The sequence below is a fragment of the Hordeum vulgare genome, chromosome 3H (genome assembly GCF_904849725.1).
Source record: "Hordeum vulgare subsp. vulgare chromosome 3H, MorexV3_pseudomolecules_assembly, whole genome shotgun sequence".
In the NCBI taxonomy this organism is placed as follows: Eukaryota; Viridiplantae; Streptophyta; class Magnoliopsida; order Poales; family Poaceae; genus Hordeum; species Hordeum vulgare.
The window spans coordinates 519016215-519026576 of record NC_058520.1 but is presented as its reverse complement, the minus strand read 5'-3'; positions in this window follow the sequence as shown (position 1 = coordinate 519026576).

Below are 10362 nucleotides of genomic sequence, written 5' to 3'. Positions count from 1 at the left end.
TCGATGAAGATTTTGAGACTTAGGTGAAACCACAATATGAGAGGAATTAAAGAGACGCAAAAGCTCGATCTTGGGGATGACCGAGGCTACCCAAGTAAATATTACAAGAATTCTAAAGCATCTAAGTTTGGGGAATGTTATGCATAAGACCTCTCTTCGTCAACAAATAACGGTTAGCCTATGTTGATCCTAAGTTTTTATTCGTTCACATGATATGTGAACTTTTGGAGCGTTGTTTGCTGTTTTATACAATAATTATACCTGAAAATATTTATTGAGAAAGTGTCCTCACATAGCCACTTAATTGTTTGACTACTCATTGATCTTCACTTTTATCTTTTGAGAGTAGTTTGATGTTTACTCTTGTGCTTCACTTATATCCTAAGAGTAAATTGTGAATGAATGAAATATAATAAAAATAAAATTATCCATGTGTTATATTCTTAGTAGTAGTTTCAAATTTTCTTTATAAAGTAAAATCTATTCAAGTTTGACAATCACAATATTGGTCATACAAGCAATTCATGAATGACTACTATAAGAAAGATAAGTTACACATACAAATATATTATCTTGGGCAGCTTTTATGATTGTAAATAACAATTAATTATTTTCAACCTTGATCAAATTGTTGAAGTTGTACAAGGAAGACAACATAATGTTTTGTTTGGGTATATTTGCATAGAAGTTATATTGTTATGGATCCTCCAACATGTGGAGCTTGTTTGGAACCTTTTGCTAGCCAAAACTTGGTACTAAGTAGATACTACTTGTGCATCCAAATAATTGAGTCAATTTTCTTCCATGAGAGTCCACCATACCTAGCTATATATGGTATTTCACTGCCATTCCAAGTAAATTTGCATGTGCCACCTCGAAAACCTTCAAATAAAACATTTGTTTTGTGTGCCTGTACCGCTCATGGGGCAATCGGGGTGGTCAATATATTCCATGCTAAACGGGTTATTGTCATGATGAGTGTTTATTCACTTGTCATTGCACAAGAGAGGCTGGTAAAACGGATTCCCAGTCGTGCATAATTAAAAAATAATAATAAACAAAACCCCCTAGAAAGTTGATTGTTTGGAGGGCACCGGTGGATACGGTTAGCCATGGATGTGTTTGAATGGTTGAGGGGGAATAAAATTCCAATTCTATTTGGGAATCGCCAATATTGTGAGAGGAAAGTCACACCACCCAAAATATATCCATCTCTGTTTTAAACAATGAGTTGTGGCACCTCTGCAAATCCCTGTTTCCCTCTACGAAGGGACAATCTATTTACTTTTATGTTATTTAATTTTCATGTTGAGATAACTTCTTATTCCAACCTTAATCTATTAGTTGGAAAGCACCATGTGGTGGGGGAAAGATTGAGGCATATATATACACTCAAATATATTTGTCATGCTTCATTATTGTTGACAATTATCTTTGTGATAAGCGGGTTGGGAGGTTAAACACTAAGCCCCTATATTTATCTGTGTCTGATGGATGTTGTTTGTTCTAGAAATATGCTTTGAGTATTGGCAATCATATAAGACTATATGATAATTGAGTATGTGGAGCTCTTACTTAGACTATGCTGAAAATAAGATGCATTGAAGTTGTTTAATGACTTAGAACTAGGATGCAAGTTTCAAGAGAATGCATTGTTTGAACCATGACATGTGAATTGATCGCTACTCTATCATGATAAGTTTTATGAGAAATATTTTCTAGTTATGATGCTATAAAAGTGACTGAATTTATAATCGGTCAAAATTATACACTATGCTAGCATTCACACTTCATAAATTACTTCTTTTATCATTTACCTACTCGAGGACGAGTAGGAATTAAGCTTTGGGATGCTGATACATGTCCAATGTATAGATAATTTATGAAGTATTCATGCGATATTACCTATGTTTACAATACTTCTATATGGTTTTGATGCACTTTATATGATTTAGTTAGAACTAACCCAAACTGACATTGTTTTCAGCAGAATTACGAGGGTGTTGTTTTTTGCGTAGAAAACAAATGTTCTCGGAATCGCCCGTAACTTTTTGATGTTTTTCTAGTTAAAATATGAAATACCGAAGCAAATAACCACCAAAGGAGTGCTAACCATTGTTGCCAAGCCAACAGGGCGCAACCCCCCCCCCCCCCCGGCACGCCCTAATGGCTTGGGACCACATGTGGTTCCGTTTGACGTGATTCCAATGCCAAAAAATCCTATAAATCTAGAAACCCCTAGAATCTAACCGCAAGCCTATGTTCCGAAGAAAATTCATACAGAGACCTGTTCTGGCACCCTGCCGGAGGGGGCAATCATCACCGGAGGCCATCTTCATCATCAAGACAATCTTCATGTCGAAGAGAGAGTAGTTCACCCGCAGGGTAGAGGGTATGTACCAGTAGCTATGTGTTTGATCTCTCTCTCTCTCTCTTGTGTTCTTGAGATGTCATGATCTTGATGTATCACGTGCTTTGTTAATGTAGTTGGATCATATGGTGTTTGTCCCCTGTTATCTTGATGTGATGAATTGAATCTTTCCCTTTGACATTTTTTTATGTCGGATTGAATATTGGATTTGAGATCACTTGATGTATGTCGTGCATGTGGATACCCATGGTGATAATGGGGTATTTTATTGACTCACTTGATATATGTTATGTACTCAACTTGCGAATTCCCGTAGTGATAATGGGGTAATCAATGGATATGGGTTGATACACGTTCTTGTCCTACTTTCTCCCATAGAAATCTTGGGATACTCTTTGAAGTTCTTTGTGTTGGATTGCATATGGTGAATCTAAAAATGTGTGATGCATGTCCAATAATTAACCCACACATACTTGAGGTGACATTGGAGTATTTAGGTGACATTAGGGTTGATTGATGTGTATCATAGGTGTAATTCTAGTATGAACTCTAGGGTTGTTTGTGACAATTATAGGAATATCTCAATAGGTTGACCGGAAATAATAGCTTTGAGATGGTTCTACTACCACAATAATTTCATCTTATGTTCTCCACTAGTTTCGAACTTTGGAGCGATTCTTTGTTGCACGTTGAGGGATGATCATATGATTCTATTATGCTAGCTTTGTTGAGAGATTGCACTAGTGAAAGTATAAACCCTTGGCCTTATTTCCAATCATGGCAACCCCGTTTATGCTTACTTTAACTACTTGTTACCTTGTTGTTTTTATATTTTCAGATTACAAAAACCTAGATCTACTATCCATATTGCACTTGTATCACCATATCTCCACCAAACTAGTGCGCCTATACAACTTGCCATTGTACTGGGTGTGCCAGGGACACAAGACTTTGTTTTATTTGATTGTAGGGTTGTTTGAGAGATACCATATTCATCCTACACCTCCTACGAATTGATAAACCTTAGGTCATCCACTTGAGGAAAAATTGCTACTGTCCTACAAAAATTCCACACTTGGAGGCCAAACAAACTCTACAACAATAAAGTTGTGTAGTAGACATCAACCTCACCCTGCAATTTTTCTCTAGAAAATAAATGGGATTCTAGGTTGTGAATTAAATGGATGTGGATTAGGCCAAAATTTAGGATACATTCTGGGAAAATGAAATTTCTATCTTCAATATAATTTTCCGAAGTGAACGTTATAACTTGTTTCCAATATTCAGCATCTGGATCAAACCAACTTTTCACAATTTACGAATCACCCTCTAAAGCCTCCAATCGACTTGAGGAGTCAGGTGGAGAGTCTTTGTGATCTTTTCATTCTTGGTAGCCTTCGAGCCCCTGATTTTGATGTACCTTGGGATCCTGGTTGAATGATTATGTTGGCACTTTTTTTCCTAGCCTAATGGCTTTAAAGAAACCGATGTGCGGTAGACAACTCGGGGGTTTTAGAGGCTATATTTATTCTTTTTTGAGCCTTTAAACTTTTGAAAAATAAAAAAATAAAGAGGCAAATCTAAAACATTTAAAATTTGGTGGAACGGTTGTTAGGTTAATGATTGGACCCATTCACATGCAAAATTTACCATGCTCAAGGATAAGCATAGAAAAAGTTGGTGATGCACATACTTGCGCAATGTATCTATAGTTTTTTAGTATTTGAACTTGTGATCTATGTTAAAAAAATTGCGGAACTAGCATATCAATTTTATATAGTTCGTAAAAGTTTTTCTTTATCACTTTCAGTTTGTCAACCGAATTGCTTGAGGACACGCAATGGGTTAATCTTGGGGGAGTTGATACATCTCCGTCGTATCTACTTTTCCTAACACGCTTGCTCTTTTTTGGATTCTAATTTGCATAATTTGAATGAAAATAATCCGGACTGATGATGTTTTCAGTAGAACTACCATGGTGTTGTTTTTGTGGAGAAATAAAAGTTCTCGAAATTGGACGCAATTTTCTACAGAATTATTTTGGACTAAAATAAAAAATATTGGAACCATGAAAGCACAATTGCTCCCTAGGGTGGTTTTGATAATTGATCACAACATATGCATCATTGGACTAATGTGTCTTCCAAGTATATTTCAGAAAAGTTCAAAAGATGCTATGGCTTAAGGTTTATGTGGAGATGCCCCTGGATGCAAGAAAGTAATAATACTGGCTCAAGCCTCAAGCTAGAAGACTCTTCATTTTATATTTGTGACAAATCACTTTTGAGTCCATAGAAAAGCCAATACTATTAAAAGGGAGTGAGGTAGTAAAATGAACTAATTACTCAAATGCTCAAAGCTAGCCACCAAAACACTCACCATTTTTCCTACATATCCACTCTGTCAAGTTCCACATTCAAAATTCGGTGTCACCAACATTTCCATATCGGACCCACCGAGTTTGAACCTCACATAGAACCCTAGCCATTCGCACCAAATCGGTGCTACCGAGTTCAGTGTGACCAACATTCTGTTGCCAAGATACAAAAAATTGAAATTTCCAAGTTTGAGTATCGGTGCCACCGAGTTTGGCCATCTGACCGTTAGTCACCTTTTCGGTGCCACCGAGTTGTGTATATCGGTCTCACCGAGATTCAAAAGTTCACACCTTTAGTGCTAGTCGGTACCACCGAGTTTCCAACTTCGGTGTCACCCAGTTTGCTCTTTTGTGTGTAACGGTTGGATTTTGGCCGCTGCCTATGTATACCCATTCACCCACCTCTCATTCGTGGCAGAAGCACTCAGAACACACACTTCATTTTCAGATCCATTTTCTGAGAGAGAACCACCTACTCATGTGTTGAGCAGCAAGATATTCCAATCCTATCATTTGAAACTTGATCTCTAGCCTCCCCAAACTGCTTTCCACCAAATCAACCTCTCCTACCCATGCATATTCTGTGAGAGAGTGATTTGTGTTGAGGAGACTATCTTTAGAAGCACAAGAGCAAGGAGTTCATTGATCTATCACATCTATTACCTTTTGGAGGGTGGTGCCTCCTAGATTGGTTAGGTGTCGCTTGGGATCCTCCTACTTCGTGTTGTGGAGTTGAACCAAGATGTTTGTAAGGGCAAGGAGATCGCCTACTTCGTGAAGATCTACTGTGAGTAAGGCTAGTCCTCCATGGACGGAAGCCGTGGTGGGATAGACAAGGCCTCTTATTTGTCGACCCTCTATGGGTGGAGCCCTCCATGGACTCTCGCAGCCGTTACCCTCCGTGGGTTAAAGTCTCCACTAACATGAACGTACGATAGTGCCACCTATCGGAACCATGCCAAAAATCATCGTGTCAACCTCATGCGTTTGATCTCCCTACCTTACTCATCTATTTACACTTGCGTGTTTTGTTTTCGCTACTATAATATTAGAACTTCATGTGTAGGGTGTACTTGACTTGTTATAAATGCCATAGCTATCTCTCAAGTAAAACTGGTAAAATGCAAAAAAAATATCTTGTCAAGTAGTCTAATCCCCCCTCTAGACATACATTCGATCCTACAAACCAAGACCCACTCGAGGGGGGGGGCTACCCACTAGGCACGAGGGTGCGCCACCCCCTCTGGCGCGCCCTAGTGGGTAGTGGGACCCACAAGGCTCCGTTGGCCCTAATTTGGATACTATAAATTCCTATTTCCCGAGGAAAAAATAGGAGAGGAAGTTTCGTCGCGTTTTACGATACGCACCCGTCACCGCCTCCTCTTTTTCATCGGGAGGCCAGATCTGGAGTCTGTTCTGGGCTCCAAAGAGGGGGATTCAATGTCATCGTCATGACCAACCATCCTTCATCACCAATTTCAGGATGCTCACCGCCGGGAGCGAGTAATCTCTTTGTACGCTTGCTGGACGGTGATGTGTTGGATGAGATTCATCATGTAACCGAGTTAGTTTTGTTAGGGCTTGTTCCCTAGTATCCACTATGCTTTGAGATTGATTTTGCTATGAATTTTCAATGCTTAATACTTGTCACTAGGGCCCGAGTGCCATGATTTCAGATCCGAACCCTTTGTGTTTTCACCAATATATTTGTGTTCTAGATTCTACCATGCAAGTTATACGCACCTGTTAGGTGTTATGATCCGCATACCCCAAGGTGACAATAATTGGGATTCTTTCCAGTGATGACCATAGTTTAAGGAGTTCATGTATTCACTATGAGTTAATGCTTTGTTCCTGTGTTAAAAGAAGGGCTTAATACCCCTTAGTTTCCTTATGGACCACGCTGTCACGGGAGTGCAGGACAAAAGATGTCATGCAAGTTCTTTTCCATAAGCACGTACGACTATATACGAAATACATGCATACGTTATATTGATGAATTGGAGCTAATTCTGTGTCGCCCTAGGTTATGGCTATTAGATGATGGATATTATGCAACGTTATCACCGATCCAATGCCTACGAGCTTTTCACATATTGAGTTTTGCTAAGTTACTACTGCTGCTTCTACTATTACAATTGCTACAAAACTGCTACTGTTACCATTACCATTACTATTGCTATCAAACTGTCATACTATTGTGCTACTGATCACTCTGCTGCAGATATGTAGTCTCCAGGTGTGGTTGAATTGCAACTCAACTGCCAATACTTACAAATATTCTTTGGCTCCCCTTATGTCAAATCAATAAATTTGGGTTGAATACTCTATCCCCGAAAAGTGTTGTGATCCCATGTACTTGTGGGTTATCACGCCTAGGCTGACCGGCACCCCTCATACCCAGCCCAAAGATGGGACAGATATGGGGGGGTGCCCGAGCCCGCCCGCTATGTCGGCCTGTCCCGCATCGATCCCACATATATTCATCTTCATCGGCTCGCTCGACCAAACGCTAGCCACTCCCTCCACTCCCATCCGTCAGCCAAGCTCATGTCCAGTGATCTTCGTCCTTCTATGGCATGACGGGTAGCAGATCCAAGTCGTTCACCTCTAGATCTGTTGACCACGCGCTCATCCCACGCGGCCTCGAGGAGGAGATGGTCGTCCGGCTTGCACTCCGCCGCTCCTGGAAGGCAGTCGCCCGACGGCAACACATGGACTCGCAACATCGAGAATACATTGCATTGACACAACCGATGCTTGGATTCGGCGTCACTGCCTCACCGGAGACGATGCGGTCTGTATGGCGTCTGAATGTCGTGACAGATCCGCAACCCCTTTGTTGGCACATCAAGGATGCACCATGGGAATCCTCACATGCTAACATGACGCGACATGTCCGCCGTGCGAGGCAGCGGGCGCGGGAGAAGGTGGAGGCCTTCACGATGGTGGTCATTGCAGAATTGAAGTCACACTCTCCGGTGCCCCGTATGTTGCACGGGTGTGGGCGCCGCACCCGCGTCGTGGTGGACGTCATATCCTCATCGACGTGACGTCCACCGACACCGTCCGGGTTAGAGGTTGTGATGAGGAAGAGTAGGGCATGGAAGACGGAGGGAACTCGACTCCCGTGAGCTGGCTAGTGTCCCATGTCCTATTTTGCCTCACCGACGACCAGATCCATACTACGAGGGGCACAAATAGCCGCCGGACATGGTCACGACGGAACCGGACGAGCCCCGCTTGTATTAGATTACGTTGCATGTAGTAATATGGATTTGAGGCATCCGTTTGTAGAATGCATTATTTAAGACGTGCCCGGTCATTATCTGCATACGCGCTCGTTTAAGAGGTCGTATTTGTCAAGTCCGGCTGTAGATGGTCTAAGAGATTGAATTTTTCGCATTTCACCCATAGCAAAGTACTCCACATGATGAAAACAAACCCGTCCCATTACTCGTAAACACGTAACTTAGAGCATCTCTACTAGACCCCTTAAAAATCGACCGTTAAAAACACGTATAAGGGGCACTATAAACTATTTTTACGGTGTGAAATTGCCTCGGACAGAGCACACCCCATAAATGAAACTATATCCCACTATAGTTCATTTTTTCTTTTTTTATCCCGTCCCACGAGCCGTCTTCGGCCACGGCGTACCTCGCCCTGTCTTCCCGGCGCTGCCCACCTCGCTCCTGCCTCATCCCGGCGCCGCCCATTCCGGGCCATGCATGGAGTGGAGGATCAGTGCGCCCCCCGCCCCGACCGCGCCCTTCCTCGTGCGCCCGCCCGTCCTTGATTTGAGCCCGACACTGCCAGCCGCCGCGTGTTCTTTCCTCGACGTGGTCGCGCGAGCTCCCCCACCCCTGCCTCGCTCTTCTTCGGTGTCGTCCCGCCCTAATGCGGGCTGCCGGTGGCCTGCTCCACCCTGTTCGTGGACGGCCTCACCTCGACAATGGAGGTCGAATCGGCCGCAATTCAGACCAGCGGCGACAAATTCCCGCTTGCAGCGGCTTCTTCTGACATGTGACAATGGATTTCAGTGAGTTCTAAGTACATTCCGGACAGTTCCACGACGGCGCGTCAGCTCCGACAAGGTTTGACCGGTTTACGGATTGAACCGTGGCCCTGTTTGGATACTCTAACTTGGCTAGAGGTTAGAGTTAGTTTCTAACTCGTGACGAACCCCGAACTAACTCTAGTCAAAGGTGGTGTTTGGATGAGAGGGTTAAATGCATTTTTCAGTTTTTGTGTTGCCGGATTTGATGTGGCCGGCTCTTGTGTGGTTAGCTCTTGTGTGGCTCGATTTGGTGTGGCCGGATCACGTGCGGCTCGATAAGAGGGAGAAAAATATTTTTTTAGGCCCCACCACAACTAGCGTAAATTAGCATCTCTTGGATGTGATAGTTTTTTTTTGAATGGGTTAGATACAACTAGCTTCAATCTAACCCTTATGTTTGGATATTTTAGGGCAATTTGAACCCAACTAACACAAACTAACTCTAATCCATGGATCCAAACACAGCCTGTATGTTGACTTTAAAACTGTAATATAAAGTTTTCATGGATGTATTTACGTACCTTTTAAAAAGTTTAAGATCGAATAAATTTTACGGAGTCTATTCCGCATCATTTCTTTGATTAAAACTGTAAACACCTTGATTTCACGAGTTTACGGGATGTGGTAAAGATGCTTTTAACGGGACCAACCCGGTGACGACAAATTCCGGCGTGTAGCGGCTTCTTCTGGCATGCGGCGACGGATTCCGATGAGTTTAACGTACATTCCGGACAGTTCCGCGGCGGCGCGTCTGCTCCAACGAGGTTTGACCGGTTTACGGGTTGAACCGTATATTGCCTTCGAAATTGTACATACTAGACGATGCCCCGCGCGTTGCTGCGGAAAACTTGTTGAAAAATTTATAGATAAATGTTAGAAACTGATGTTAATGGAAAACCATTATAAAATGTCTTGCTTAATTATCTAGAAAAAAATCATGCATGAGGGTATGTTTTGCATGAAGAGATTAATGAAAAAAGTAACTTATGACTACATGCATGACTTGATGATGTGACATTGTTGCATGGAGAGGAAAATTGGATAATAAGTTCTAGCTATTTAAGAATAGAAAATAAGGTTTTCACGGTTGGATTTACCATGTCCCTTAAAAAGTTTGAGAATCGATTTGTATAGATTTGTTTCGCACTATTTTTTCTGTCGAAACTGTAATTTTTTTTATGAATTTGACCAATTTAGGGGTGTGCTGCTAAAGATGATGTTAGGCTGGCCATAATGGGGGTATCATAACTGGTAACATAGTCTTGGGACTAGCAAATATGATGATGTAACAAGTAATTAAAGAAAAAAGAGAAGATTAGAGTAACATAGGTAGATACCGGCCCTGTTTGGATACTCTAACTCGGTTAGAGGTTAGAGTTAGATTCTAACCCTAGACTAACCCTAAACTAACTCTAACTAAAGAGGTGTTTGGATGGAGGGTTAGATTGTCAATAAATGCACATTTTCTAATCATTTGGCTCCTATATCAAGGATTTGATGTGGTGGAGGTAGAGAGAAAATTAACTTTTTGTGGGCCCAACCCAACTCTAACCC